This window comes from Anomaloglossus baeobatrachus, chromosome 1 (genome assembly GCF_048569485.1).
Source record: "Anomaloglossus baeobatrachus isolate aAnoBae1 chromosome 1, aAnoBae1.hap1, whole genome shotgun sequence".
NCBI classification, from domain to species: domain Eukaryota; kingdom Metazoa; phylum Chordata; class Amphibia; order Anura; family Aromobatidae; genus Anomaloglossus; species Anomaloglossus baeobatrachus.
Genome location: NC_134353.1, coordinates 672,527,117 through 672,554,157, shown reverse-complemented (window position 1 = coordinate 672,554,157; position 27,041 = coordinate 672,527,117). Strand labels below are relative to the sequence as shown.

At 47.3% G+C, this 27,041-nt stretch overlaps 1 protein-coding gene across 1 annotated transcript in view; it reads right to left on the bottom strand.

Moving 5' to 3' along the window:
• The window catches only part of KIAA1671 (KIAA1671 ortholog), a 271,372-nt gene extending 267,934 nt beyond the window's left edge, over positions 1-3,438 (bottom strand). Inside the window, exon 1 of the mRNA XM_075320058.1 lies at positions 3,296-3,438. The gene's annotated coding sequence lies outside the window, so the exon portion shown is untranslated. The remainder of the gene's footprint in view (positions 1-3,295) is intronic.
• Between the last annotated feature and the right edge of the window lie 23,603 nt (positions 3,439-27,041).

Sequence of the window (27,041 nt, the reverse complement as noted above, 5' to 3'; positions counted from 1 at the left end):
GGGAACCTGTCCCTAGGATTTTCCCTTATGAGCTGCGACCACCACCAGTGAGCCCTTATATACAGCATTCTAAAATACTGTATATAAGAGCCCAGGCTCCTCTGTATAGTGTATAAACACCTTTATAATACCAAACTAGGGGCGGTCCAGTCTGATGGGTGTAGCTGCTCTCAGGTCAGGCGCCTTCTCCATCTTGTGCGACCACCGTCGTCCTGCCCAGCCCCGTGTGGATGATGTGTCCTACAGAGGCCTCCATTGCTTCCCTGCACATTTTGATCTGCCCTGCTGAGGGTAGCGCAAAGTACTGTAATGTGTAGGCGAGAGGAAAGGTCAAAGACCCGCCATGATATGTATGCGCAGGAGCAGAATGGAGGACTCTATGTGGATGACATAAGCATCATCCACATGTGGATGGGCAGGAGGATGGCGATTACACTAGATGGAGGCGACGCCGGACCTGAGAGCAATGGCACCCATTGGACCGAACCGCCCCCTAGGTGAGTATTATAAAGGTGTTTTTTTATGTTCTACAGAGCGGCCTGGGTTCTTATATACAGCATTCTGGATTGCTGTATATAAGAGCCCAGTGCTGGTGGCCGCAGCTCATAAGGGAAAAACCTGGTCACCGGATCCCTTTAATTCAGCAGCTCATAAGGGGAAAACCTGGTGACCACTTCCCTTTAATTCAGCAGTTCAAGCAAAGTGGATGCGATTTGATGAAAACTCAGCCCACTGTGAGGCTTTTTTTGGTACATTTTGTTGTCCCCTCTAGGCTTCTATGGGGAACCTGAAAATAATGCATGTAAAGAAAACAGAGTTGCAGAATCAAAGCTTTACTGTACCTAAACACATTACCAAAAACGCTGCTTTAAATCTGCACCAAACACAAATTTTACAGTGCAGCAAAAAATGCAATAATCAGAACAGATTGTTATTGCATTTTTTGATGTGGCCACTAGAAGAAGAAAAAAATTACAGTGGGGTCAAAAAAAGCAAGGTGGGAACATGGCCTCACTGTGGACAGCACTGTGTCAGAAAATGTGCACTAATCATACATGGGGGTCACAGCAGAGATCCGCAGCTACAGTATGTCAGTAAATATAGCAGGGACTGCAGGGGGCTAAGGGTTTATACCGCACGTACCGACATAAGTGAGGCTGCAGGATCCCACGTACCAGCGGCCGGAGCACACGTACCAGCATGCTCAGTGTATCAGGGCCTGTAGCCCGGACTGATCTCTTGTACACCAGACATAATTACACTGTGCACATTCGCGTTTGACAATTCCAACCTGAAAGTGAATTCCTTAGGAAAGTTTTGTTATTGCTAGCACTCAGTGCTTATACACCACGACTCCAGCTACAGCGAAGGCTTCACGTCCCACATAAACACTGGGGTCCATGTTCCACAGCTGGGAGGGGGGGGATGGGAATTTCCCTTTTCTGCTCTCATTTCTCCCAGTGGTCCATGTTTTGACACAAGGTGGGGGGGGTGTAGTAGGGTGACAGGGAGGGAGTGAGTATGTTTATTTTATTTTTTTTCTTCTCCCAGTCAGGATTTGCAGAATGCGGGATAGGCACAGTAGGAGTGCACTGACCTTTGGATACCACTCATATTACTGTACATGGGAATATCGCAACTGATATAGCCTAATAAGGGAATACTGGCCAACTTTCCAACAGAAACGAGAACTCCAAAAAGTATGACCATGACATTGACAAAGTGGACAAAAGACACAAATCACACAGAGGTGAGGTGTGCAGCACTGGTAAATACAGAAGATCTATAAAGGTATACCAAATAGAATAAAAATGTAAGAAGTATTACATAGCAAAGGTCCTGGCACTGAAAATGAGGCCATCAGCACTGATCTCTATTCTACGGGAACCAGGTCTGATATATACTACGTTTTGGTCACAACAGACCTTCATCAGATATAGGGACTACCGATGGGGAGTGAGGATGAAAGCGAGAATCAGCTATGGAGGGCGCTGTGCATGGAGCGCAGCCAAGATAAAGTCATAGACTGGCTACAGGGGGCTCTAGGTTATCAATAACACCTAAGGACCCCGATTATATGGGCTGTAGTTACATGGGGTCTTTAGGTAGAGTCCAGTGAGCGCCATGGTTCTCACTCACTATCATTAATAGCGTGAAATAAGTGCAACCAAAAGGTGCCACTGACGTATAAGATGCTTTTCTTGAAACCACTTCTAACAATATATCTCCCGTCACACAATATTAGTAACCCCTTCTCTGCCCTAGCCCACCAGGGATGTGATTATAAACCTCCTCACTGTCGTACACCACCCGAGATGTCAATATGACTCCAGTCGCTGCCCTCGATCACCAGGGATTCAACCCTGTAGTATTCTAGGTTGCCAGTGATATGATCGTATGTGATATTCCTGCGTCGTAACTTCCACAGCGGAGTGACAACCCCACACACAATAGTCATTAGGCCACGTGGTCCATACCTGCACATCATTCTCTGATCTTAGTATGTCGGTGGCAGCACTCAAGTGAACGGTGCTAGAAACCCCCTTTAATACTACATATTGTCTGCAGGTATCAGAGGGGGCACACAGTACACAGGGACGGACTCATCACATGTATACTATCTGGTTGGCACTTTTATTTTCTGTAAGCCGAGAGCTGCGCTCCTGTTACCAGCTCTGAATACACCGCCCTGCTGTCACTATTATCTTTGGGGACTGAGTGATATCAAACATCTGCCGGAAAGTGATGGCGCCCCACAGTGCCACAGCCACAACACCTGGGCTCCTGCAGCGAATACACCTAGATTATGGCAGGGGTCTATGGTGGTCTCAGGACGCTCAGGTACTGCAGCTGTCTGAATAAGGGTCTGCAGGGCATTACTCCATACGTGAAGGGCCAAGCACCTGCAATAATAAACACAGACCTGCATGTCATCTTCCTGAAGGTCCTCACACCTTGAGATGAAGCTGTGGACGTAGAACCTGAGTGCACACCACAGTCAGCCTGCAGTGGCTGACAACAGAGAGCAATACACTACATGTGGTAGAAAACTGCAGCAAATCACTGGCATCTAGTACACTGGATACTCTCTGGGGCAAGCAGTGATCTGCCACCTGTGGACCCACCACAACTCCCAGTCACTACAGGGTTAACCTCTCCTGGGATCACTGCGCCAGCACTGCGAGGAGTAGTTGGCATCCTGCTGCCCTGTGTGCCCGCTGGCACTGCCCAGTGGTGACATGGATGGTGCGCTGCAGGCAGAGGCTGGAAAGTTTGCCGTGCCCCGAGCACTTACCTGGCCGGCCGCCCCGTCCCCCTTTGTTTCCCTGGTGTCTGCTCTCACTGCCTTCCTTCCTCTCGCTCCATGTTCCACCTGCCTAAACAGAGGCAGCTCCACCCGACCAACCCAACCTGCTGCGAGTCCAGGCCACGCCCCCTGCCCTGCCGTGCCTTCCACAGGGAACCCCAGCAGGGACAAAGGCCGCGCAACCTAGTTTGTTTGTCAGGCATGTGGGCGGGGCCAAGGCATGGAAGCAGCTTTGTTAGCATGGCAACCTGTGGCTGGAGATAAGAGAGCAGGGCATCGCTGCCGTCTGTCGCCACCTCCTGGCTGTGCCGCGCATTACACGCCCAGTGCCGGATAATGTTGTAGTGATTGGTTTATCTGCGGTGGTTTGTGGTTGGGACTGTGTGTCTGTGGTATGGTAGTGACCTGCAGGAGCTGGCATCACTCCAACAGCGTACACTGCTGCTATTGCTGCCATACGTGGTAGTCTAATGGGGGGAATATTAAAGGGATGTTCCAGTTTCAGAAACCCTTGTCCTTGGCTGAAGTTTGTTTTCTCATACTTTACTCAGCATCTGCTAGTACGGCGCTGAGTCCGCGAATCTGGTACCGCCTGCGGCGCTGACATGGCGCTGCAGCCAATCAGCTAATGTCAGAAGACTCTCTGCTCACTGATTGCCTGCAGTGCTGTCAACGTGATATCACCGCTGCAGACAATAACCGACACTGAGAGCTGCGGTAGAGGCTCAGTGCTGGACCTGGGGAGGGGGAGTAAAGCACAGCTTGTTTTTTTAAATAGACTGTGCCAGAGAAAAGGAGTGTTCTGAAACTGTAAACCAGATGCCCCTTTAATAAAAGGTGCACTATAACTGTTTATCAGTGTTCACATGCAGTGCGTTTTACTGCAGGGAAAGTAATCGCCAGGAAAAAAATTGTGTTTTTGTGCTTTTTATTTTTTGTGAGGTTTTCTACACACTGCAAGATTGCAGTAAATATATTACGTCAATAAAGTAACTACTCCATTCTATGTCCTGTTGTGTATAAATATGTGACTCTTCAGATTTTGTGTTATATTGAGCCTGATGAAGAGACCTGAGCAGTCTGGAAAGCTGCTATTGTTGCAATCTTTTCAGTTAGCCATTAAAAGGCATCAACTACTGGGGACTTCAGTTCTTTTAAGCATTTTTTTTATCAATAATGTACACTCCCCGCACCTCACTGCTGTTACTGGGAGGAATATATGGCTATGAGACTATAAATCATTCCCAAATTGAGGGGTAAAGCCCAATTTATTTTGAGGTGAAAAGATGGCAGGTCTGTGGCAGACTAGTAACCTAGCACTATGGTCGCTCTATACCGCTAGGTCATTGGAGTAGCTGAGCAGCAGAATGATACCTTCCAGGCTGCGAGCCTGCACGAGGAGGCGCCATCTACTGTGAGCTCTGGCGGTGCCTAATGCTGGTAAAGGAGTGTGACCCACATACCTGGCAGGAAAGGGCAGAGGGGCATCCGGTGTCAGAGGTTAGGTGGCATCAGACCCCGTTAGCTGACAAGTCAGCTCCATTCCGAGTCCCCATAGATTTTGATTATGTTGGATGTGGGAACTTTCATTTCTAATGAACTGGTGAATGTCTCATTTTCATTTTTTTAATTCTCTCTTTTATGTCTTTCAGGTTTCCATTATGGATTACTTCGGATTCTGTGCACTACATTGGACCTGCATGGATTTTTTTTTTTTTAAATAAATTGGTCAACCAGAGAGAGAGTCGGAGAGTGATTTTTTTTTTTTTTTTTTTTTAATAAAAAAATATTTTTTCAGGTTTTTTTCAGTTAACACTTACCGGGTTAGTAATGGGGGTGTCTGATAGATGCCTCTCCATTACTAACCCCTTCCAAGAGACCGAATATGAGACATCAGCTGCCATGGAAGTTGCATATCCATTGTTTGCCATAATTCATGTAATGAACAAGGCTCTTCATATTGACAATATGCGTTGCACAATGGTGTCGTAGCTATTATAGTTTTTCAGAACATGGATAATGTAAGCTGCCTTCCAGGCCATTATCTATTACCCTGTTTCAAAACGCCCAAGGGCACTGTTAAAGAGCCACGTTCAGGAGCCAGATTTGCCTACAGTAAAGGATGCCCCACTTCCGGATCAGCTGGAGAATGTTGTTTTGTTTTATTCTTTGTTGATGTAATCCTGGCCCTACTCAACATACAAAGTCATGGCCCTAGCTTACTGCTTGTCCTTGTATGTTTTTTAGCAATTCTTGTCAACCCTTTTTTTGGGACTGATAATTAAATACACACTTGTTGAAAGATGCATAGTCACAGACATAACCTAGATATTGATTGGATGGATCCCTAAATGCAATAGTGTTTTGTTTAACTTTGGCGTGATCCTGTTTTTATTCAGAATTTGTCCATTCTAATTACAGATTCCTGTCCACCGGATTGTCTTAAGCAGCTTTGTATCTTCAGTTCCCTTTGGGCAAAATAACAATCTCACGTATTGTAAAACACACCTCCATACAAATATGGGAGCGCTTACAGAAGAAAGTGATGCCCGTGCCCACAGACAATAACTGGATGAAAATTTACCAAGGAATTTACGAGATCACTGGTTTCCCAAACTGTTTGGGAGCTGTGACTGGCAAACACATCCATGTAAAGAAGCCACCGAACTCAGGATCCCAATTCTATAATTTTAAACAGTACTTTTCATTAGTTCTACTTGCCCTGGCAGACAGTAACTTCCTGTTTAGAATTGCAGATATTGGGGCCTTTGGAATAACTGAAGATTCACAGATCTTCAATTCTTCCTTAATGGGTTGGCGGCTTAAGGACAACCAATTTCCAATCCCACCACCACGGATTTTTCCAGGATCCAGTGGTCAACTAGATCCAGTGGTCATGGTTGGTGATGAGGCCTTTTAGCTAACTACCAGTCATGATGCCTTTTCCCCGGCGAGCTCTGAACCACCAAAGGAGAACTTTTAATTTCAGACTCAGCAGGGTCAGGAGATTGGTGGAATGTGCCTTTAGGATTTTGTCTGCTAAATGGAGGGTTTTGTTCTTAGCCATAAAATTAAGCCCCGAAAATGTTAATTATGTAACCCAGGCATGGGTTATTCTACATAATTTCACACTCATACATGATAGACCGCTGTGCTGGAATACTGGTGATAGGTTACACATGATGAATGTGCAAACTCTAACACAGGATGTGAGACACCGGGAATCCTCGGGCATCAGAGTACGGGCCTTATTTGAAAATAATTTTATGTCCCCTGATGGAGTATTACATTGCCCAACAAGTAATGTTTTATTTTTTTGTCTCAGTCTTAAGGCCCCGTTACACGCAACGACGTATCTAACGATATATTGCTGGGGTCACAGATTCCGTGATGCACATCCGGCATAGTTAACGACGTCGTTGCGTGTGACACCAACGAACGGCTGTTAACGATCAAAAATACTCACCTTATCGTTGATCGTTGACACGTTGTTCATTTTCAAAAAATCATTGATTGTTGCAGGACGGAGGTTGTTCGTCGTTCCCGAGGCAGCACGCATCACTATGTGTGAAACCTGGGGAACGACGAACTACAGCTTACCTGCGGCCGCCGGCAATGAGGAATGAAGCAGGTGAGCGGGATGTTACGGCCGCTCATCTCCACCCCTCCGCTTCTATTGGTCGGCCGCTTAGTGACGCTGCTGTGACGCCGCATGAACCGCCCCCTTAGAAAGGAGGCGGTTTGCCGGCAACAGTGACGTTGCTAGGCAGGTAAGTCCGTGTGACGGCTCCTAACGATTATGTGCGCCACGGGCAGCGATTTACCCGTGACACACAAACAACGGGGGCGGATGCTTTCACCAGCGATATCGCTAGCGATATCGCTGCGTATAAAGCCCCCTTTAGGCTGGGGCCACACGGGGATCTTCTGCGATCCTCGCATGACACTCGGCTCACGCTGGCAGCACAGCAGGAGCCGAGTGTCATGCGAGTGTCACTGCGACTGAGGTCCGATCGTGTGAGCGGACCTCAGCTGCAGGAGGCGGGCCAGCTCTGAGGAGGGGCGGGCCAGCGCTGAGGAGGGGAGGTAGGGATTTATCTCCCTCTCTCCTCCATTGCCGGCTATTGCCATTTTCGCCCTGCACTCGCGATACACCGGTGTACTGCGAGTGCAGTGCGATTTTTTTCTCACCTCATAGACTTGAATGTGTGCGAAACAAACAAGACTCGCATTACAATCGCAGCATGCTGCGATTATTTTCTCGGTCTGATTAGGGCTGACCAAATAATAACTCATGGGTGCTGGGACATAGGCTAATATTGCTCTGAATGGAATACGATAAAACATCGCATTCCACTAGCTCTGATTTTCATGCCGTGTGGCTTAGGCCTTAAAGATAAGGTGTTGCGTTTTTTTAATTTGTATTAATAATCGTGATTATGAAATAAAGTATTTTTAATACAAAATTAAATTCACTGTTTATTTAGGTTTTATTTAATTCTAGTTTCACTGAAACACTGGGGGCTGCCATATTGGATTTGCTGTGAGTAACGACAATTACTCACCTCAAATACAGCAGTCCATGGGCATAGACTAACGTTGTCGGGCTGCGACCCTATACTTTAACACACAAATAGCTTTTGCTGTGAAATGGACATTCCCCCTGGGCTGTCCAGATAACAGCAGAGGAAGGAGATCTCATCCATCTTTGTGGAGTTCACAGCTATGCTGTGTGCTGCACTTTCCCCCTGTCACTTGCTCTGGCTTGGGTGAGTACAGGCGCCGTGCAACGGTGATTGCAATTGCACCATAACTGATCCTGGCTGCTCCCCACCCCGCCGCTCACCCTCTACTCCGTCGCTAACCACCACCGCTCACCCCCCACTCGGTTGCTCACCACCACCACTCACCACCCTCTCCCCCGCTCATCCCCCACTCCATCGGTTACCACCACCGCTCACCACCTCCTCCCCCACTCACCCCCACTCCGTCTCTCACCACCCCCTCCCATGCCGCTCGGTACCACCCCCCTCCGACGCTCACCCCCTCCGCCGCTAGCCCCCCTCCCCCATGTGTGCTCACCTTGGACCTCCGCTCCTCGCTGCTATGTACTGTGATCATTGACAGGACAGGGTGCCGGGGGCACAGGTGTGAGGAGAGTGTATGCGGCTGCAAGAGGTGATTGCGGAATCACATCTGTAGTGCAGTGCTGCTCAGGCTGCAGATCACCTCTCCTCGCCGTATGTCACCTGGACCTCTGATCCTGGCCAGCAGCACAGTATATGAGGACACTGGATCCAGCGGGGCATTGGGATACAGTGGAGCACTATGCAGCACAGTATATGGGGGCACTGGATACAGCGAGGCATTGAGATACAGTGGAGAACTATGCAGCTGTCCTTAGTGACACATTAGGATCACTTTGCGGTCACCACCAAAATGGCTCCACACTGTGATCCTAACTTCATTCTCTCTTATCCTTTTGAAAACACCCAGATTGGAAGGGGGTGTGTGATATCAGACACAGGAGAGCAGATTCCACCCACTTTTACTGCAGCTGTAATGTGAGCTATTTCTACAGTAGGATTTCTGTAGGATTTCAGCAGCTGATCCCCCTAGTGGCTAAGAGTGGAACATATCAAACTTTTAATTTTTTTTATATTTTGCTCAATTAAAAACAAATTCTAATATTTAAACAAAACATTAATACTTTGCATGTTTTCAGTTATTGAAATTATTTTTTTTTTGACACCTCTTTAAGCATGTTTCACGATTGTGATCCTTTTTCCTGTGTACTCAAGTTGTCGCGGGCGGAGGAGGGGACGCTGTGCTCTCCCACTGCTCGGGTCTGGCTGCTGCTGCTACTGCTGCTCGGTGGTGGCTCGAGCGGTAGGCCGGATCCCGGGGACTCGAGCGGCGTTCCTCGCCCGTGAGTGAAAAGGGGAATGGTTTTGGGGATTTATTGTCCGTGACGCCACCCACGGTTGTGGTGAGGTTGTGACACCACCGCTGCTCTGGACGGGGATCCCGGGAGCGATGACTGGGAGAAGCTTGGATGTTGGTTCTCCCCTCCGTGGGTAGGGGGTTAGTTGTCCCGGGGCCCGGTGAAGGAGGTAGGGATGGGTGGCAGGCGGGTTACGGGGCCTGGCGAGGTGCAGGGTCGCGGGGGCAGCGCTGTGCCACACGGCACGGTAGTACTCACTCAGCCAATCACGAAGACACAGTCCTTGGTAAAACACACGGCTGGATGGACGGGGCCCACTGACGGCTGCGGTGGTTTCTGCTCCCGGTCGGTTGATGGTGACTGCCTTTCCCTGCACCTGTGTAGTGTGTACGGTTCCAATGGGTTCCCACCGGTAACCCGCTCCCCAGCTTGGATGGGTGCTGAAGGAGCCCCTTTTGCCCGCAGGCTCTGGCCCTGGGAACTTTAGCCTTGGCGGTGACTGTGTTTTCCTTCACGGTTTGAGCTGTCGCCTTCTATCAGGACTTGACTGCTGGGAAACCCAGGAGGTTCCCTTCGCTAACGGATTTGACAAATTGGACGGCGACTCCTAGCCTTATCGGGGTCCGTAAGCCCTGCCGGATGGTGCTGGCTTCTCTTTGCTCGCCGGTCCGGTACCGCCGGGCCACCGCCCATCCACGGTCCTTTCGGTTCGCTCCAATCGGCCTCTCCTGCAGACGGTCACCACTGTCTGCCAACCTTGCTGTACCATCCGGGCCACACACCCGGACGCCGTCAGACTGTTGCTCTCCTGCCACTTCACTCCTCTCACTTCAAAACTCTAATCTCAACCGCTTCCTTTTCCCACCTCCAGGACTGTGTACTCCTTGGTGGGCGGGGCCAACCGCCTGGCCCACCCCCTGGTGTGGACATCAGCCCCTGGAGGAAGGCAACAAGGATTTTGTGTTTGGCTTTGGTGTGCCTAACCGGGGTGTGGGGTGTGTTGGTGTTGTTCTGTGATGACCTGGCTTGTCCAGGGCGCCACAAAGTCACTTCAAAAAAGCATATGTGTGTTAAAAACATATAGTGAACTGTGTAATTTTGTGCTTTATAGATCAAATACTAATGGTCAACAAAAAAAGTTTGACTGTTGAATAAGAACACAAAAAGGCCTCCTTGGACTAGTTTTGAAACTTTTGTTAGTGTCACAAAAGCAACAATGCAACATAAAAGAAAAACAGCTACAAAGTAGAATATGTACGAGGTGATGTGGTTGGGAAAGGGGACCTGATGGCTGGATTTTCTTGGCCTCAGGAGTGGCCATATACAATGCAGATGGATCAGGGTTTGAATGTTGGCTAAAAGGTGTTTATTGTGTTTGGCCAAAGTGACCAGCCTTACTTGACCCATATGCAGGGTCCTGATGAGGAGGATATGTTTGTGTCTGGTTGGGAACCATGGGGCAACTTGACCATGATTGTATTGTTGAAGTTGCCAAGCCCCAACAGTGGGCCTGAAGGGCATACAGGTGGGTATGTTTGGAGAATGCCCTTGTCTTGTTGTTGCTTGAGGAGGTGCGGCTGGTGGCTAAGGAGCCCGTGCAGCAGGTGGAGGTGGTGGTGGCATACTTGGCTGGCAGCGGATAAGGTCATGTATTGAATTTAAAATGTCCTCCAGATTGTTTGGGAGAGAGGCCAATCAAGAACATTAATTCACCCTTCACCCGTAGTTTCAGGTTTTTAGGGATTTGTAGCACCCACGGGGCAAGGGGTTAACTGTTACTCATTGCCGGGCCAGTGATGTCGGGTCTGGGGATATCACAGGTGGTCCTTCCCGGCTTCATGGCCCCAAGGCGTAGAATAAAAGGGAGGATGATGGAATGGAAGTTTGTCTTGTGACACCACCTGTGGTAAGTGGCCAGGGATTAGCCACCGCTGCGGGTGATGTCCTCCGGGGCTGATGGTGTCGCAGCAAGGATGGTTCTGCTCCCCACAGGTGGAGCGGGCCCCGGTGAGGATGATGGGGATGATAGTCGGCTGCTCGCGCCGGAGCGCGGGGCAACGGTGATGGCAATGATAGACTGAGGCAGCAGGTGCGGGTCAAGATCTATTTACTCACAGTTCTGGTGCTGCACTCAGGGTACCAGTCTCCGCCTTGATGGGCCCCAGCCGATCCTGAGTAAGTTCAAGGTCAACACCGGTGCTGTGAACTGAGAGACCTTCCTCCTTGTGCTTGGTGTCGTATCCCAATGGACTGAAGCTACTTGGGGACCCTAATTCTTGTAACTCAGCTACCGTCCCATATGCAGGTGACGCAGGTCTGCTGTGGGGCCTGACCGTAATCCCGACCCTGGGCCCTATGTGCCACTGTGCTCCGGGAATTGGTGGTAGCCAGAGGGATGTACAATCTCCCTGTCCTGCAGATTCTGGTAGTCCAACATGGAGTATGTTCCACCCTAGGGCTCTGCACCCTGCTCTGTGCCAGTTCCAAGGGAGCAATGAAGCTCACCCCTCAGCAACCGTGTTTCTTCTCTGTCTCTCCAGCTCACCCGGTCGTCTCCTGCCTTTTCCAGTCAGGCCGGTCCTAGCTGGAGAAGCTCTTAAGCACTCTCTCCAGCGACCATGTTGTTCTGTGTCCCAGACAATTCTGAAGTGATTTTCCTGTGTGTTCTGTTACCTCCCCAGTGCTGCCCCACCTTGCAGGCCATTGCCCTGGTAACCGGGAATTTCCCAGGCTGTCTAACTTCCTCAGTTGTGTAACTGACTGACTCGCTAGCTGGGTGTTTGTGTGAATGTTGTATAAGTGCTAAACACCAGCGATTAACCTCTTCATTACTCAGGATAAGTACTGCACCTTAAGTGAGATGCAGTACCCTGTGGCGACTGAAGCCTCAGGGGCGCCACAGATTTCCCTCAAATGCTGGTCCAGACTGGAGCCAAATGCCTCATCACCGTCGTCATTAATGGTGTGAGATAGATAATCAATTACTTGACTATCTACCTTGCACCTTGTGGGATGGCTAAGGGCCTCTCTCCTTAGCTGTGCCCTCTGGGCAATGGATACTGCCAAGAGTGAGGTGTTCAAAGGCAAAGTGGGACTTTTGCTTTGTCCCTGGTCTCTCTCTTGTTGTTGTCTGCCTTGGTCAGATGTTGATGCCGCTTCATCCTCCTAGCCTTCTCCTGCCTCTTATTCTGATGGCGTTTCTCGATCCCTCATGTTACTTGTGGTCCTGCAACAGAACTTCTTTGTTAACTTTTACACCAAAACATGGATGATGATAATAATATATGTCAATGATAAATACACAAAAAAAAAACTTACGGATGGAGTTCCACAATAGGGGACAGGAAATTTAGTCTTTAATAATATATGTAGGGCTTTTTTTTGCTTGCAGACGCACCACTACGATCGTTTTGCTGTTGCTCACGCCGATATTGATCACGGCAGCTCCCCCATCATCATGTAATTTCATTCACTGTTATTTTGATTAAAAAAAAAATTAAAAGGTTTACATTAGGAAACAATAAAACACACCACCCCCAAAGTTTAAATAGTAAACATCAAAAGGAAGTAAATTAAAACGAAACGTTATTGAGCACGTGTTGATGATGTAGCATGGAGAAAATAGAACAACAATGTGTCTTTACACATAAAAAACAAGGATCAATTTGAAAATTGTCCCCGAGTGTGGTCAAGGCATGAAACACATTGTTGGGCTTGTTGCAGTTACATAGGCAACACACATATAGAGAGCTTAAACTACCAAATAGATGGAAGACTGGGTGAAATGCTTGTGGAGACAACATTCTAAGGGCTTGTGTGCACGTTGCGTAATTACATGCACTGCAGCGTAAATGTATGCGTCCTGCGTCCCCTGCACAATCTATGAAGATTGTGGATGATACGTGCGCACAATGCTTTTATGAACGCAGCGATTTGGGTACTAAAATTTTTAACCAAATCCATGCGTTTATAAAATGAGCATGTCAATTATTCCGTGCGCTATGGATGCAGCTCCCACTCTGTCTATGGTGGGGGCAGCAGCCATAGCGCATGAAATTGGCTTTTTTCTACAAAAAAACTGCATCCATTATGCAGTGTTTCTGCAGTGATTTGAAGCCCACATGTGCTGTCAAATCGCTGCAGAATATTCAGCAGTTACGTGCGCATGAGCCCTTAATATGTCTTTGAACTTGTTTATCTTGTTTTGTTTTTACAAACAAAAGTGGAGTGTTGGAGATGACATATTTCTTGGGGTTGCAAGTATGAGGAGTTCTAGTGTTCCAATTAGGTGATCATTACAATTGTTGGCAATAAATGAAAGAAAACAAGTTTTATACAAAGAGGTGTCACTTACTAATATCTTTTTGGACCTCTGTACCGTTTGATTCATATGTTAGATACAGGCGCCGACATATGGTGAGCCATGGCACATCTCTCCTCGCTCTGTCAGTATATCCAGGGTCCCAGGTGTCCCTGAGTTAGGGCCACTCCTGAACCAGAACAAGCAGCAGCTCCACATTCATGGAGCGTCATATAATGGAAAAACTCTGTAGAGGTATCTCTTCCTGGGTCCCTGTACCAGCCTGTGTTCGTGTATCTGTTCCTAAGTCCCGGTACCAGCCTGAGAATCTGTATCCATTCCTGTGTCTTGGTACCAGCCTGTGTTTCTGTATCCATTCCTGCGTCCAAGTACCAGCCAATGTCCCTGTGTAATTTCCTGTGTCCCAGTACCAGCCTGTGATCTGTTCCCGGGTCCGTGTACCAGCCTGAATACCTACATCCGTTCCTATGTTCCGGTACCAGCCTGTGTTCGAGTATTCATTCCTGTGTCTCTGTACCAACCTGAGTTCTTGTATCTTTTCCTGTGTCCTGGTACCAGCCTGAGTTCCTCTATCTGTTCCCAGGTCCCTGTACCAGTCTGTGTTCATGTATCTGTTCCTAAGTCCCAGTACCAGCCTGAGTTCCTGCATCCGTTAATGTGCCCCAGTACCAGCCTGTGTTCCTGTAGCCATTCCTGTATCCCGGTAATAGCTTGAGTTTATGTATCCATTCCTGTGTCCCGCTACCAGAAGGAGTTCCTGTATCCATTCCTGTGTCCCTGTACCTGGCCTTGTTCCAGTATCTGTGTTCCTGTCCCTGTTTGAATCTGTCCCATCTGTACCAGTTCCAACTTCCACCCTGCCTGTTATCCAGGTCCTGTACCAGCATTAGCTCTGACTGTGTCTCGCCTATTTCCGTTAGTGTCAGTGTGACACCCTGGCAAAACCAGGTAGTCACAGTTAGGCCCCTGCACAACACCGTTCCCTCATTAGGAAACACACAGCCAACCAGAAACCCTAGTCACCCCCCCTTAGGGAAAGATAGACACACCAGTGGGCGTGACTAGGCGGTTGGGACACGCCCACCCAGGGGTCCAGACAACCCGTGGCGGGAAAAACAGCAGAAAGCTTTAGAGTTTAGTTTGGAGAGGAGTGTGGGCTGGAGCTAAGCAGGAGAGTTCAAGATGAACGGTACCAGGGTAGGAGCCCTGGTGCCACTGGCTAGGAGGCAGACAATGGTCTCCATCAGCAGGAGATGGGAATACGGCTCGGTGTAACCGAGGTGGACCGGGACAGGGTTGTAGCCCGCCGGTGCCGACACAGGGAACGACCCGGAAACCGTAGGACAAAGGGGGGTACCCGGTCCCTGAAGCCAGGGCCAGAACCAACTGGAGCTGTTTAATGAACCGATTGAGGCCAGGACTAGAGGTCCTGTCCCACCCAAAGTCCCTCATAGAAGACAACAGCCCACCAATTAGGGATAAGAGGTCCCCGCCAGAGCCCATAGATCCCACGGGCCAGCGTCGGTGGGCACGGCTCCTTAGGCCACATCCAGCCGGGAGCGGACTCCTGAGTTTCACACTAGGAAAGTCCACCTTACACAAAGCAGTGCAGGAAAAGGATAGAGACCATCAGCCGGGTGGGGGACCAGAACACAACCAGCCGCGGCACCGGCCACCATCACGTTGGTTTACCAGAGACTTGTGTGTTTTACTAACAGTGAGTACACAAGCACCCCTGCGGTCGCCATCCAATGCACTGAGCCACCGGGTCCCGGGGCCACCATCCCTACCCATGGAGGGGTTAACAACTTGCTGCGCAACATCTCCCCCGGGTGCCCCGTAACAGCAGCGGTGGTGTCCCACCTCACCACACACTGTGGGTGGCGTCACAAACTTAATAGGGCCCAGCCCGTACATCTACGTCCCCCCCAATTATTCGGCGTGTCCGCGAGACCTCCGGGTCTGGAGACCCTCAAGCCACCACCCCTAAAGGCCCGGATCCGAGCAGCGGTGGCTGCTGACAAGGGGGTGGCACATCAGCTCCTGCAGATCTGGGGACCGACTTGGAATGGAACCTGACAGCTACCTGCAGCAAAAACCTAACCTCACCACCAGAGGCTCTAAAGAAGACCAGGTAGTCATGCCCCATCCAAAGTAAGCTGTAATCCATGGACCAGTGGATCCACATCCCCATCCAGGCCAAGACAGTCATTGCTGATCCGCCCATAAAGCTACTTTCACACCTCCGGTTTTTGCAATGCGGCACACTCCGGCACTTTGCAGGAAAATCGCAACCGTTTTTTTTTGCTGCCGGTTGCGATTTTCCTGCATAGACTTTAATTAGTACCGCATTGTGCGCATGGGCTCCCGTTCGGTCCGGTTTTTGCCGCATGCGGCAGATTTAGCCGATGCGGCGGCCGGATGGAACGTTGCCTGGCACGTTTTTTCGTGCGGCAAAAAAAACCGCCTCGCGCCGCATTCGGCCGATGCGGCGCATTTTTCAATGCATGCCTATGGCGGCCGGATGCGGCGCGATGCGGCAATAACCGCATCCGGCCGCCGCATGCGGTTTTTGCCACTGCGCATGCTCAGTAGCATGCCGCAAGCGGCAAAAACCGGACTGGCCGCAAAGGAAAAACTTATGCAAAGGATGCGGTGTGTTCACCGCATCCGTTGCATAGCTTTCACAGCCGGATTGAGACGCAGAGCTCAAGCCGGATGTGTGAAAGTAGCCTTACAGACATGACTTATCTTTCATGAACCCATTCTGGTGGTCAGTAATTATATTGTTCTCTGCAATATATTTTTTTCCAGCTAGTCTCTTATAATGCCCTTAAAAATTTGATTTTTGATTTTTGGCATATACAGCGGCTGAAATAAGTATTGAACGTCACCAATTTTCTAAGTAAATATATTTCTAAAGGTGCCATTGGCATTTCTCACCAGATGTTGGTACCAACCCATTCATTCCACAAAGAAATCAAGCCACGATGTCCATAAATAAACATCAGATGGTTCAACTCACGACCTATAAAAAGGTGTCTCTTTACCAAGGTGTTAACAGGAAAGATCTCATGATGGGTAAAACCAGTGACCTGTCTCAAGACCTTCATAACCTTATTGCTGCAAAGCATGCTGATAGCATTGAAAGCAGAATCATTTCTAAACTACTGAAGGTTCCAGTGAGCACTGTAGGGCCAAAAATAGCGTACCAACAGCAAAATTTGGCAATGAGAACATCATGGTGTGGGACTGTTTTTCAGCATATGGCACTGGCAAACTTCATTCAACCGAAGGAAGGATGAATGGACAAATGTACGGAGACATTCTTGATGAAAATATGCTGCCATCTACCAGAATGAAGAAGATAAAATGAAGGTGGACATTTCAACAAACCTACTGTCTTGTACAATAGCAGTACAGTGCAGTAATGTGGGACTGAGAGGATTCCTGAAACTACCTGAGAAGGTAGTTAGCTGGTAAACCACTAGGGGGCGTTAGAGTGGAGAAAACGTATGAGCAGAGAATTCCCTAGCAGAGGTAATACTAGTCAAGCCCACCAGATGGCAGTAGAATCGTCAGAAAGCCGTATCACAACATGAGGTCTTGAAAATACAAAGGAGCAAAGTCTAAATGTAGTCAAAGGGAAGCAAACAGTCAGTAGCCGGGAAATAAGAACTCAGAAGTGAGGGAGAATGGGAAGAAGACAAGAACGGAATCAAGGTAAACAGATGAGGAACGAACAGGGACAGAGACGAGCAGGGAGTTGAAGGGAGACACTGACAAGACGGAAACAAAGAACAGAGGATGTTAACAACAGGTCAGGTAAACACGGAGGTCAGGATGGGGCAGGGCAGACAACAGGTCACTCACGAGCAGAACAGAGCAGAGCCAGAAATATCACTGGCGTAGTCCCAGAGAAACAGTGCCCTAATAAAGTAGCCTGACCTCCAGAACGAGGCAGGAAGGATTATCCCCTAATGGGACCTGTATCAGAAGTGAAACTAAAAAAAAGGCTCAGCTGCAGCTGAGCCAGGAGTAAATCATGACAACTACGATCCAAAATACACAGCGAAGGAAACTCTCAATTTGTTCCAGAAAAAAAAATAACGCAGCTAGAATGGCCCAACCATTCATCTGACGTGACTCCAATAGAAATTTTATGCAAGGAACTAAAGCTCCGAGTTCACAGAAGGAGCCTACAGAACCTTCAGGATTTGAAAAGTGTTTGAGTGGAAGAATGGGCCAAAATCACACCTGAGCAATTTATGCTAGTTTCTCCATACAGGAGGCGCCTTGAAGCTAACATCACCAACAAAGGCTTTTGCATGAAGTATTAAATACATTTCAGTAAGGCCTCTTTTACACGTCCGTGCAAAACACACGTTTTGCACAGTACGTGGTGTAGATGTGTGTGCATGTGTCCGTGTGTGTTCAGCGTATGCTGTCAGTGTGCTATCCGTGTGACATCCGCATAGCACATGTTCAGCATGAATTTTTATACTTACCTGTCCATGGTGCTGATGTCTCCCGCACTGCTGCTTCCGGTCCTCCATGCAGTACATATACAATGAGCATAATGAGCGGGGGTCGGAAGCAAGTGAGAGAAGCGGCAGAGACAGCAGCGCTGGAGAAGGTGGGTGTAGAAATTCAACGTGTGGTCTGTGTGACACCCTTGCTGCCACACGGACATACGTATGCTCCACACGGACGCATGGTCCATGTGAAAACACGCACATGTGCGCAGACCTATTGATTCTAATGGGTCTACGTGTACCCGTGTCTCCGGTACGTGTGAAAACGGACTTCACGCATACTGGACACACGAACGTATGAAGGGGGCCTAATAGAGTTCAATACTTTTTCCCTGTGTCATTCCTCATAATTTCACATCACTAAATTTATGGACATTTATGGTTCCATTTCTTTGCCTGTGTGGGAGTAATTCATGTCAATAGCAACTTTAGAAGTATAACTTAAAATTTGTTGATTTGTTCAATACTTATTTCACTCTCTTTATCTATATTATATAGTAACTTAAAAAGGTAGTCCCATGTTATTACATTTCTTTAGATAGACAGCATGAAATTAGCCAGTATGCAATTGATTTTTTTTATATGCTTTCATTTTTCTACTGTGAAAGCTTTTATCTTCCATATTGTACAGCAGGGGTGGGTAATTAATTTTCCCATGGGGCCGCATGAGAAATTGGGATGGTTTTAGAGGGCCGGACTAATGTAATTAGCTCAGTTCTACCCAATACTGTATATAGTATATACTATCCCTTCATAAACAAACAGTAAGTTAAACAATAAGATTCAATGAAAATGTGGGGGGCATACACATTACTGGGATCAGTGGAGGGCATAGACATTACTTGGGTCAGTGGAGGGCATAGACATTACTGGGGTCAGTGGGGGGGCATACACATTACTGGGGTCAGTGGAGGGCATAGACATTACTGGGGTCAGTGGGGGGGATACACATTACTGGGGTCAGTGGAGGGCATAGACATTACTGGAGTCAGTGGGGGGCATACACATTACTGAGGTCAGTAAGTGGCAGACATTACTGGGGTCAGTGGGGGGCATACACATTACTGGGGTCAGTAAGTGGCAGACATTACTGGGGTCAGTAAGTGGCATAGACATTACTGGGGACTGTGAAGCAGACATATTGACAGTGGTGGCCAGTGGGGCATGCATAATGACAGTGGTGGCCAGTGGGGCATGCATACTGACAGTGGTGGCCAGTGGGGCATGCATACTGACAGTGGTGGCCTGTGAGGCATGCATACTGACAGTGGTGGCCAGTGGGGCATGCATACTGACAGTGGTGGCCTGTGAGGCATGCATACTGACAGTGGTGGCCTGTGAGGCATGCATACTGACAGTGGTGGCCAGTGGGGCATGCATACTGACAGTGGTGGCCAGTGGGGCATGCATACTGACAGTGGTGGCCAGTGGGGCATGCATACTGACAGTGGTGGCTAGTGGGGCATGCATACTGACAGTGGTGGCCTGTGAGGCATGCATACTGACAGTGGTGGCCAGTGGGGCATGCATACTGACAGTGGTGGCCAGTGGGGCATGCATACTGACAGTGGTGGCCAGTGGGGCATGCATACTGACAGTGGTGGCCAGTGGGGCATGCATACTGACAGTGGTGGCCAGTGGGGCATGCATACTGACAGTGGTGGCCTGTGAGGCATGCAGACTGACAGTGGTGGCCAGTGGGGCATGCATACTGGCCTTGGAGACGCTGAGGGCACAGGCAGGCAGCACAGCAGCAGCAGAGCCTGAGGCCTGTGGGGCATGCATACTGACAGTGGTGGCCTGTGGGGCATGCATACTGACAGTGGTGGCTACTGGGGCATGCATACTGACAGTGGTGGCTAGTGGGGAATGCACTCTCACAGTGGTGGCTAGTGGGGCATGCATACTGACAGTGGTGGCCAGTGGGGCATGCATACTGACAGTGGTGGCTAGTGGGGCATGCATACTGACAGTGGTGGCCAGTGGGGCATGCATACTGACAGTGGTGGCTAGTGGGGCATGCATACTCACAGTGGTGGCTAGTGGGGCATGCATACTCACAGTGGTGGCTAGTGGGGCATGCATACTGACAGTGGTGGCCAGTGGGGCATGCATACTCACAGTGGTGGCTAGTGGGGCATGCATACTTACAGTGGTGGCTAGTGGGGCATGCATACTGACAGTGGTGGCCAGTGGGGCATGCATACTGGCCTTGGAGACGCTGAGGGCACAGGCAGGCAGCACAGCAGCAGAGCCTGAGGGCTCCTCTGGCTGCTTTCGCTGAGTCCCCTGTGTGTCTGCTTCTTCTATTGCAGGCACAGGGGGGACCTGAGAAGGCACAAGGGCTGCTCCCCTGCTCCCCCCTTCTGCAGCCACTTTGCCCTCTCACCAGTGTTACTTCTGCACAAGTGCACATTACCTCAGTTTGTAGACCAAACGTTTTTGAAGTGGCCGCTGTGGATATAAATCAGTCATGTGAGGATCCCAGGGTAGAAGGGGCAGGCAAAGGGGGCGCGGCCAGCATCGACAGAGCAAGAGGAGGGGACAAGGGAGGCATCCGAGGAGTGTGATCAGCAACCAGAGGGGGCATGACAGGCAGAGTGGGGGCGTGGCAGCTGCTTATCACTGCACTGCGGGAATCATAGCTCCCGGCAGTGAGAGCAATGCTGAGGCATAGATCAGGCCACGCCTCCAACTGTTAGCAAGACAGGCGGGCCGGTCACAGACAGTGGGCGGGCCGGTCACAGACAGTAGGCGGGCCGCCCCTTGCCCAGGTCTGTTGTACAGCATGTTTACAAGGAGCTGAACCACCAGGGCCTGGCCTAGATTATAACACCCCAATCAGTTCAGTTCAGCCCATTTATTTCTATACAGTAGTTAGCTGGTCACTTCCTTCACTCTCCTGTCAGCTTCTGACCATCTGCGCTTATCAGTCCTGTATATTCAGAATCCCTTTGCCCCTCCCCTCCATATTGACAGATTCCAGAGCAGTTCTCCTAATCATGCCACTCACTTTCCTCAGCCGTATGCTTCTCCTAAGGCACTGTTACCCCTGTATGTAAATATAGATAACAGTGTAGACTTCAGAACAATTTGAGTAGCAGAAGGAAACTTTCCAGAACTGTCACTCAAGGAAGAATGCTTGCAACTCCCATCCTCAGCAGCAACCAGGAAGTAAAGAGACTGAAGAACTGTGTGCTGCTTAAGACAAAACCTGAGACTATGCCTTCAATATATGCTCATGTACTTCTTGCTGCACTTCATTGTTTGTCAGGCCATTACAAAGGTATGTCAGGATTCAGCCTTCAATGTGTTATGAATTACATGCACTTATATGGATTTCTCCACCATACGCTTTTTAATGTGTCTATTTACTTTTTTTTTAAAAAAATTGTGTAATAATATTTTTTTAGTATTACACAAAAATCACTGTTATGCAATTGTATTTACATCTTGAACTTTAGTCTGTCGGCTTATCTTGCTCTGTCAATGTGACTGTGGTCAGCAACATTACATATCTATATATTTATTTATTTTACTTGCTTTGATAGTACCGCTGAATCACCTTACTACATCTACCATAAACTCACCCCCTTGCATATATTATATGTTATAATTTGATGCACAATGTATTATTAACCCCTTCATTGCCCGGCGATTTTCCATTTTCGTTTTTTCTTCCCCTTCTTCCAAGAGCCATAACTTTTTTTTATTTTTCAGCCAATATAGCCATATAAGCCTGTTTTTTTTGCTGGATGAGTTTCACTTTTGAAGTATGCAATACATTCTTCTCATATTGTATTGGGAAACAGGAAAAAAAAATCCAAGTACGATGAAATTTAAAAAAAAAAGCACAATTGTTTTTGGTTTTTTTACTAACCGTAACCGTGTTTACTTTATTATAAAACTGACCTGGTAATATGACTTGCCAGGTCGGTATGAGTTTGTAGATACCAAACATGTATAGTTTTACTTTATCTAAGAGGTGAAAAAAATTCAGACGTTTGTTTAAAAAAAAAGAATAAGAATTGTGCTTTTGACACCATTTTCCGAGACCCACAGCGTTCTTAGTTTTTGGGATCTAGGGCTGTGTAATTGCTTATTTTTTGCATTTTGACCTGATGTTTTTAATTATACCATTTTTGAGTAGATGTGATGTTTTGATCACTCGTTATTGCATTTTAATGCAATGTTATGTCGACCAAAAACAACTTTAATTCTGGCATTTTGATATATTTTTGCTCGCTACGCCCTTTGCCAATCACATTAATTGTTTTTTTATTTTTGATAGATCAAGCATTTCTGAACTCGGCGATACCAAATACGTGTTTGTTTCGTTAGTTATTGTTTTATTTTCAATGGGTCAAAAGGAGGATGATTTGAACTTTCAGGGTTTTTTATTTTTTAAACCTTTTTTTACATTTTTTTTATTATCTCCGATCCACCCATGCTTGTTAGCTGTACACTTCTGCTGATCAGATCAGCAAACATACAGTTAGGTCCAGAAATATTTGGACAGTGACACAATTTTCGCGAGTTGGGCTCTGCATGCCACCACATTGGATTTGAAATGAAACCTCTACAACAGAATTCAAGTGCAGATTGTAACGTTTAATTTGAAGGTTTGAACAAAAATATCTGATAGAAATTGTAGGAATTGTACACATTTCTTTACAAACACTCCACATTTTAGGAGGTCAAAAGTAATTGGACAAATAAACCAAACCCAAAAAAAATATTTTTATTTTCAATATTTTGTTGCAAATCCTTTGGAGGCAATCACTGCCTTAAGTCTGGAACCCATGGATATCACCAAATGCTGGGTTTCCTCCTCCTTAATGCTTTGTCAGGCCTTTACAGCCGCAGCCTTCAGGTCTTGCTTGTTTGTGGGTCTTTCCGTCTTAAGTCTGGATTTGAGCAAGTGAAATGCATGCTCAATTGGGTTAAGATCTGATGATTGACTTGGCCATTGCAGAATTTTCCACTTTTTTGCACTCATGAACTCCTGGGTAGCTTTGGCTGTATGCTTGGGGTCATTGTCCATCTGTACTATGAAGCGCCGTCCGATCAACTTTGCGGCATTTGGCTGAATCTGGGCTGAAAGTATATTCCGGTACACTTCAGAATTCATCCGGCTACTCTTGTCTGCTGTTATGTCATCAATAAACACAAGTGACCCAGTGCCATTGAAAGCCATGCATGCCTATGCTATCACGTTGCCTCCACCATGTTTTACAGAGGATGTGGTGTGCCTTGGATCATGTGCCGTTCCCTTTCTTCTCCAAACTTTTTTCTTCCCATCATTCTGGTACAGGTTGATCTTTGTCTCATCTGTCCATAGAATACTTTTCCAGAACTGAGCTGGCTTCATGAGGTGTTTTTCAGCAAATTTAACTCTGGCCTGTCTATTTTTGGAATTGATGAATGGTTTGCATCTAGATGTGAACCTTTTGTATTTACTTTCATGGAGTCTTCTCTTTACTGTTGACTTAGAGACAGATACACCTACTTCACTGAGAGTGTTCTGGACTTCAGTTGATGTTGTGAACGGGTTCTTCTTCACCAAAGAAAGTATGCGGCGATCATCTACCACTGTTGTCATCCGTGGACACCCAGGACTTTTTGAGTTCCCAAGCTCACCAGTCAATTCCTTTTTTCTCAGAATGTACCCGACTGTTGATTTTGCTACTCCAAGCATGTCTGCTATCTCTCTGATGGATTTTTTCTTTTTTTTCAGCCTCAGGATGTTCTGTTTCACCTCAATTGAGAGTTCCTTAGACCGCATGTTGTCTGGTCACAGAAACAGCTTCCAAATGCAAAACCACATACCTGTAATCAACTCCAGACCTTTTAACTACTTCATTGATTACAGGTTAACGAGAGAGACGCCTTCAGAGTTAATTGCAGCCCTTAGAGTCCCTTGTCCAATTACTTTTGGTCCCTTGAAAAAGAGGAGGCTATGCATTACAGAGCTATGATTCCTAAACCCTTTCTCCGATTTGGATGTGAAAACTCTCATATTGCAGCTGGGAGTGTGCACTTTGAGCCCATATTATATATATAATTGTATTTCTGAACATGTTTTTGGAAACAGCTAAAATAACAAAACTTGTGTCACTGTCCAAATATTTCTGGCCCTGACTGTACGTGAGAAATAATGTGGGATGGATACGATCTAGGGCAGATACAATCTAGGATGTATAGGTACGTCCTAGGTCACAAAGGGGTTAAACATGGAAACAAGGCAAGATTTAGACATCATTTTTTATGCAATAATAATACCATAAAAAAACATAGTAAACCTGGAAGCCTTACGGAGGCTTAATGTGATAGTCATGTTTCATCTTATATGGTTGAAAGTGCAATGTATAGTTTGATGAAGCGTTACGATCAATGATCTAAACAGCCATATGCAAACGAGTTATGGCAACCAGCATACTTGTAATATTTTCCATATGAGGTGTTTTACATGAACCCTTCTCTTGTCATAACATTTAGGCAGTTTAGCATGATAGTGGTTGCAGTTCGTCTCCTCTGCATACTGTACAGTGCAAAGGTTTTATGCTGATGGGGAATGAATGCAGCAAAGTAGAACGCTTCAAAATATAAAAAATAGAAGTGATAATAATTTATTTTAATTAACAAAATGCAAAAGTCAATGAACAAATAAGAAATCTGAATCAAATCAATATTTTATGTGACCACCCTTTGCCTTCTAAACAGCTTCAAATAATCAATTCTTCTAAGTACACTTCTACAAAGTTTGTAACCCCTTCACCTCCAAACCCGATTTCACCCTAATATTCAGGCCATTTTTTGCAATTCTGACCAGTGTCACTTTGACAGGTTATAACCCTGGAACGCTTCAACAGATCCCGGTGATTCGGAGATTGTTTTTTTCATGACATATTATACTTCATGGTAGTGGTAAAACTAGGACAATATTTTTTGCGTTTGTGAAAAAAATTGAAAATGTCAAGTTTCCCAATTTTCAAACTTTGGGTTTTTATTCCCTAAAACCAGAGAGTTATGTTAGACAAAATAGTTACTAAATAACATTTCCCACATGTCTACTTTACATCAGTGCAATTTTTGAAACTTTTGTTTTTGGTAGGAGGTTTGAAGGGTTCAATGTTTATCAGCAATTTCTAATTGTTCCAACAAAATTGGATAAGCCACTTTTTTCAGGGACAACATCACATTTAGGCCACCTTCACACATCCGTGTTTCCTGTACATGTGACATCTGTTTTCACATGTATCGGAGACACTGACACAAGTAGACCCATCAAAATCAATGGGTCTGTGCACACGTGCATGTTTTCACATGGACTGTGTATACATGTTGAGCATACGTGTGTTTGTGTACTCCACATGTACACATGTCCGATTTTCTCCAACAGCACAGGTGTCACATGGACCGCACGGGTGTGACAAGTACCGGAGAAAACCACGGTTCTGTGAAATAAATTTAATTTGTACACTCACCTTCTCCAGCGCTGCTGCCTCTGCTGCTGCTGTCACTTGCTTTCAATCCCCGGTTTATTGTGCTCATTGCATATTCACTGGACCGAAGACCGGAAGCAGCAGCAGTGGGGAGTCAGCAGGAGGGCTGGAGACCACAGAGTGGAAGAGAAGACATCAGCACCAAAGACAGCAGCAGCAGGGACAGGTGAGCATAAAGTTCCTGTTCTCCGTGTTATATCACGGATAGCACACGGAGAACACTCATGTGCCAGACTCACGGCATACGGAGGGCCATACACACCTTTTACACGTCCGTACAAAATGTGTGTGGTTTTTCACGGACGTGTGAAAGAGGCCTTAAAGTGACTTTGAGAGGCCTAGGTGACAAAAAATACCCAACAGTGACACCATTGTAAAAACTGCAGCCTTCACACTGCTCAAAACCATATCCAAGAAGATTATTAACCCTTTAGGTGCTCCACAGGAAAAAAAGCATGTGGAATGAAAAAAATGAAAATTTTACTTTTTGTCTTCAAAAATGTTACTTTAGCACCAAATTTTGCATTTTCACTAGGGTAACAGGAAAAAAAATGGCCCCCAAAATTTATTGTGCAATTTCTCCTGAGTACGCAGATACCGCATTTAGGCCTCTTCTCCACTAGCGTTTTTTTTCTCCAAATTCCATCGCATTGAGAAACGGATTGCAATCTTGCAAATGGTTTCTAATGATGCTGTCTCCATTTCCCTGTTTTTCTCAGACGATACACGGGCTCTCCTTGAAATCGCAGCATGCTGCGATTTGATGCGATTCTCAGCTCTCTCACCCCCATGCAAGTCAGAATCCGGGTGGCATACGCATGTCACACGGATCCTGACACTTGCATACCGCGTCAGACTGGCTACCGGATGAATCTCCTGTAAAACCAGTCCTGGCCGCGGTTACCTGCACTGAATCCCGGAGCTGTCCCCTGAGCTCCAGAGTGCAGCCTGAACAGTGAGCACCGAGTGATGGATTCCCCGGCGATTGCTGTTCAGGTCAGCATAGCTGCAAACAGATCAGGCAGACGCTGGAGCTCAGATTACAGCTCTGGAGCTGAGTGCAGGTAACCCCGGCCAGGACAGGTTTTACAGGAGATTTCTCCTGTAGCCAGCCTACACTGCTTACCTAAAAACTCACATAGCACTCGCATGACGCTCACATGTCATACGGATGCCATGTGAGGAAAAAAACACACACCGTACGCAGACCACACACAGATCATACACATCAGATCATTTTGAACGGTTCCTGGAACTCAGCAGGAACAGAACTGTTTACAGGTATGACTGGCGCTGATTACAGGCAGACAGGAGCAGCTAGCAGGACAAATCTCACAGGAACAAGGGTAGAACCTAGTGCGTTGATCAGGCCCTTCCCATCAGGGGAGGAAGCCTTAAATACCTGGTGCTTCCCAGCAATAGGCTGGGG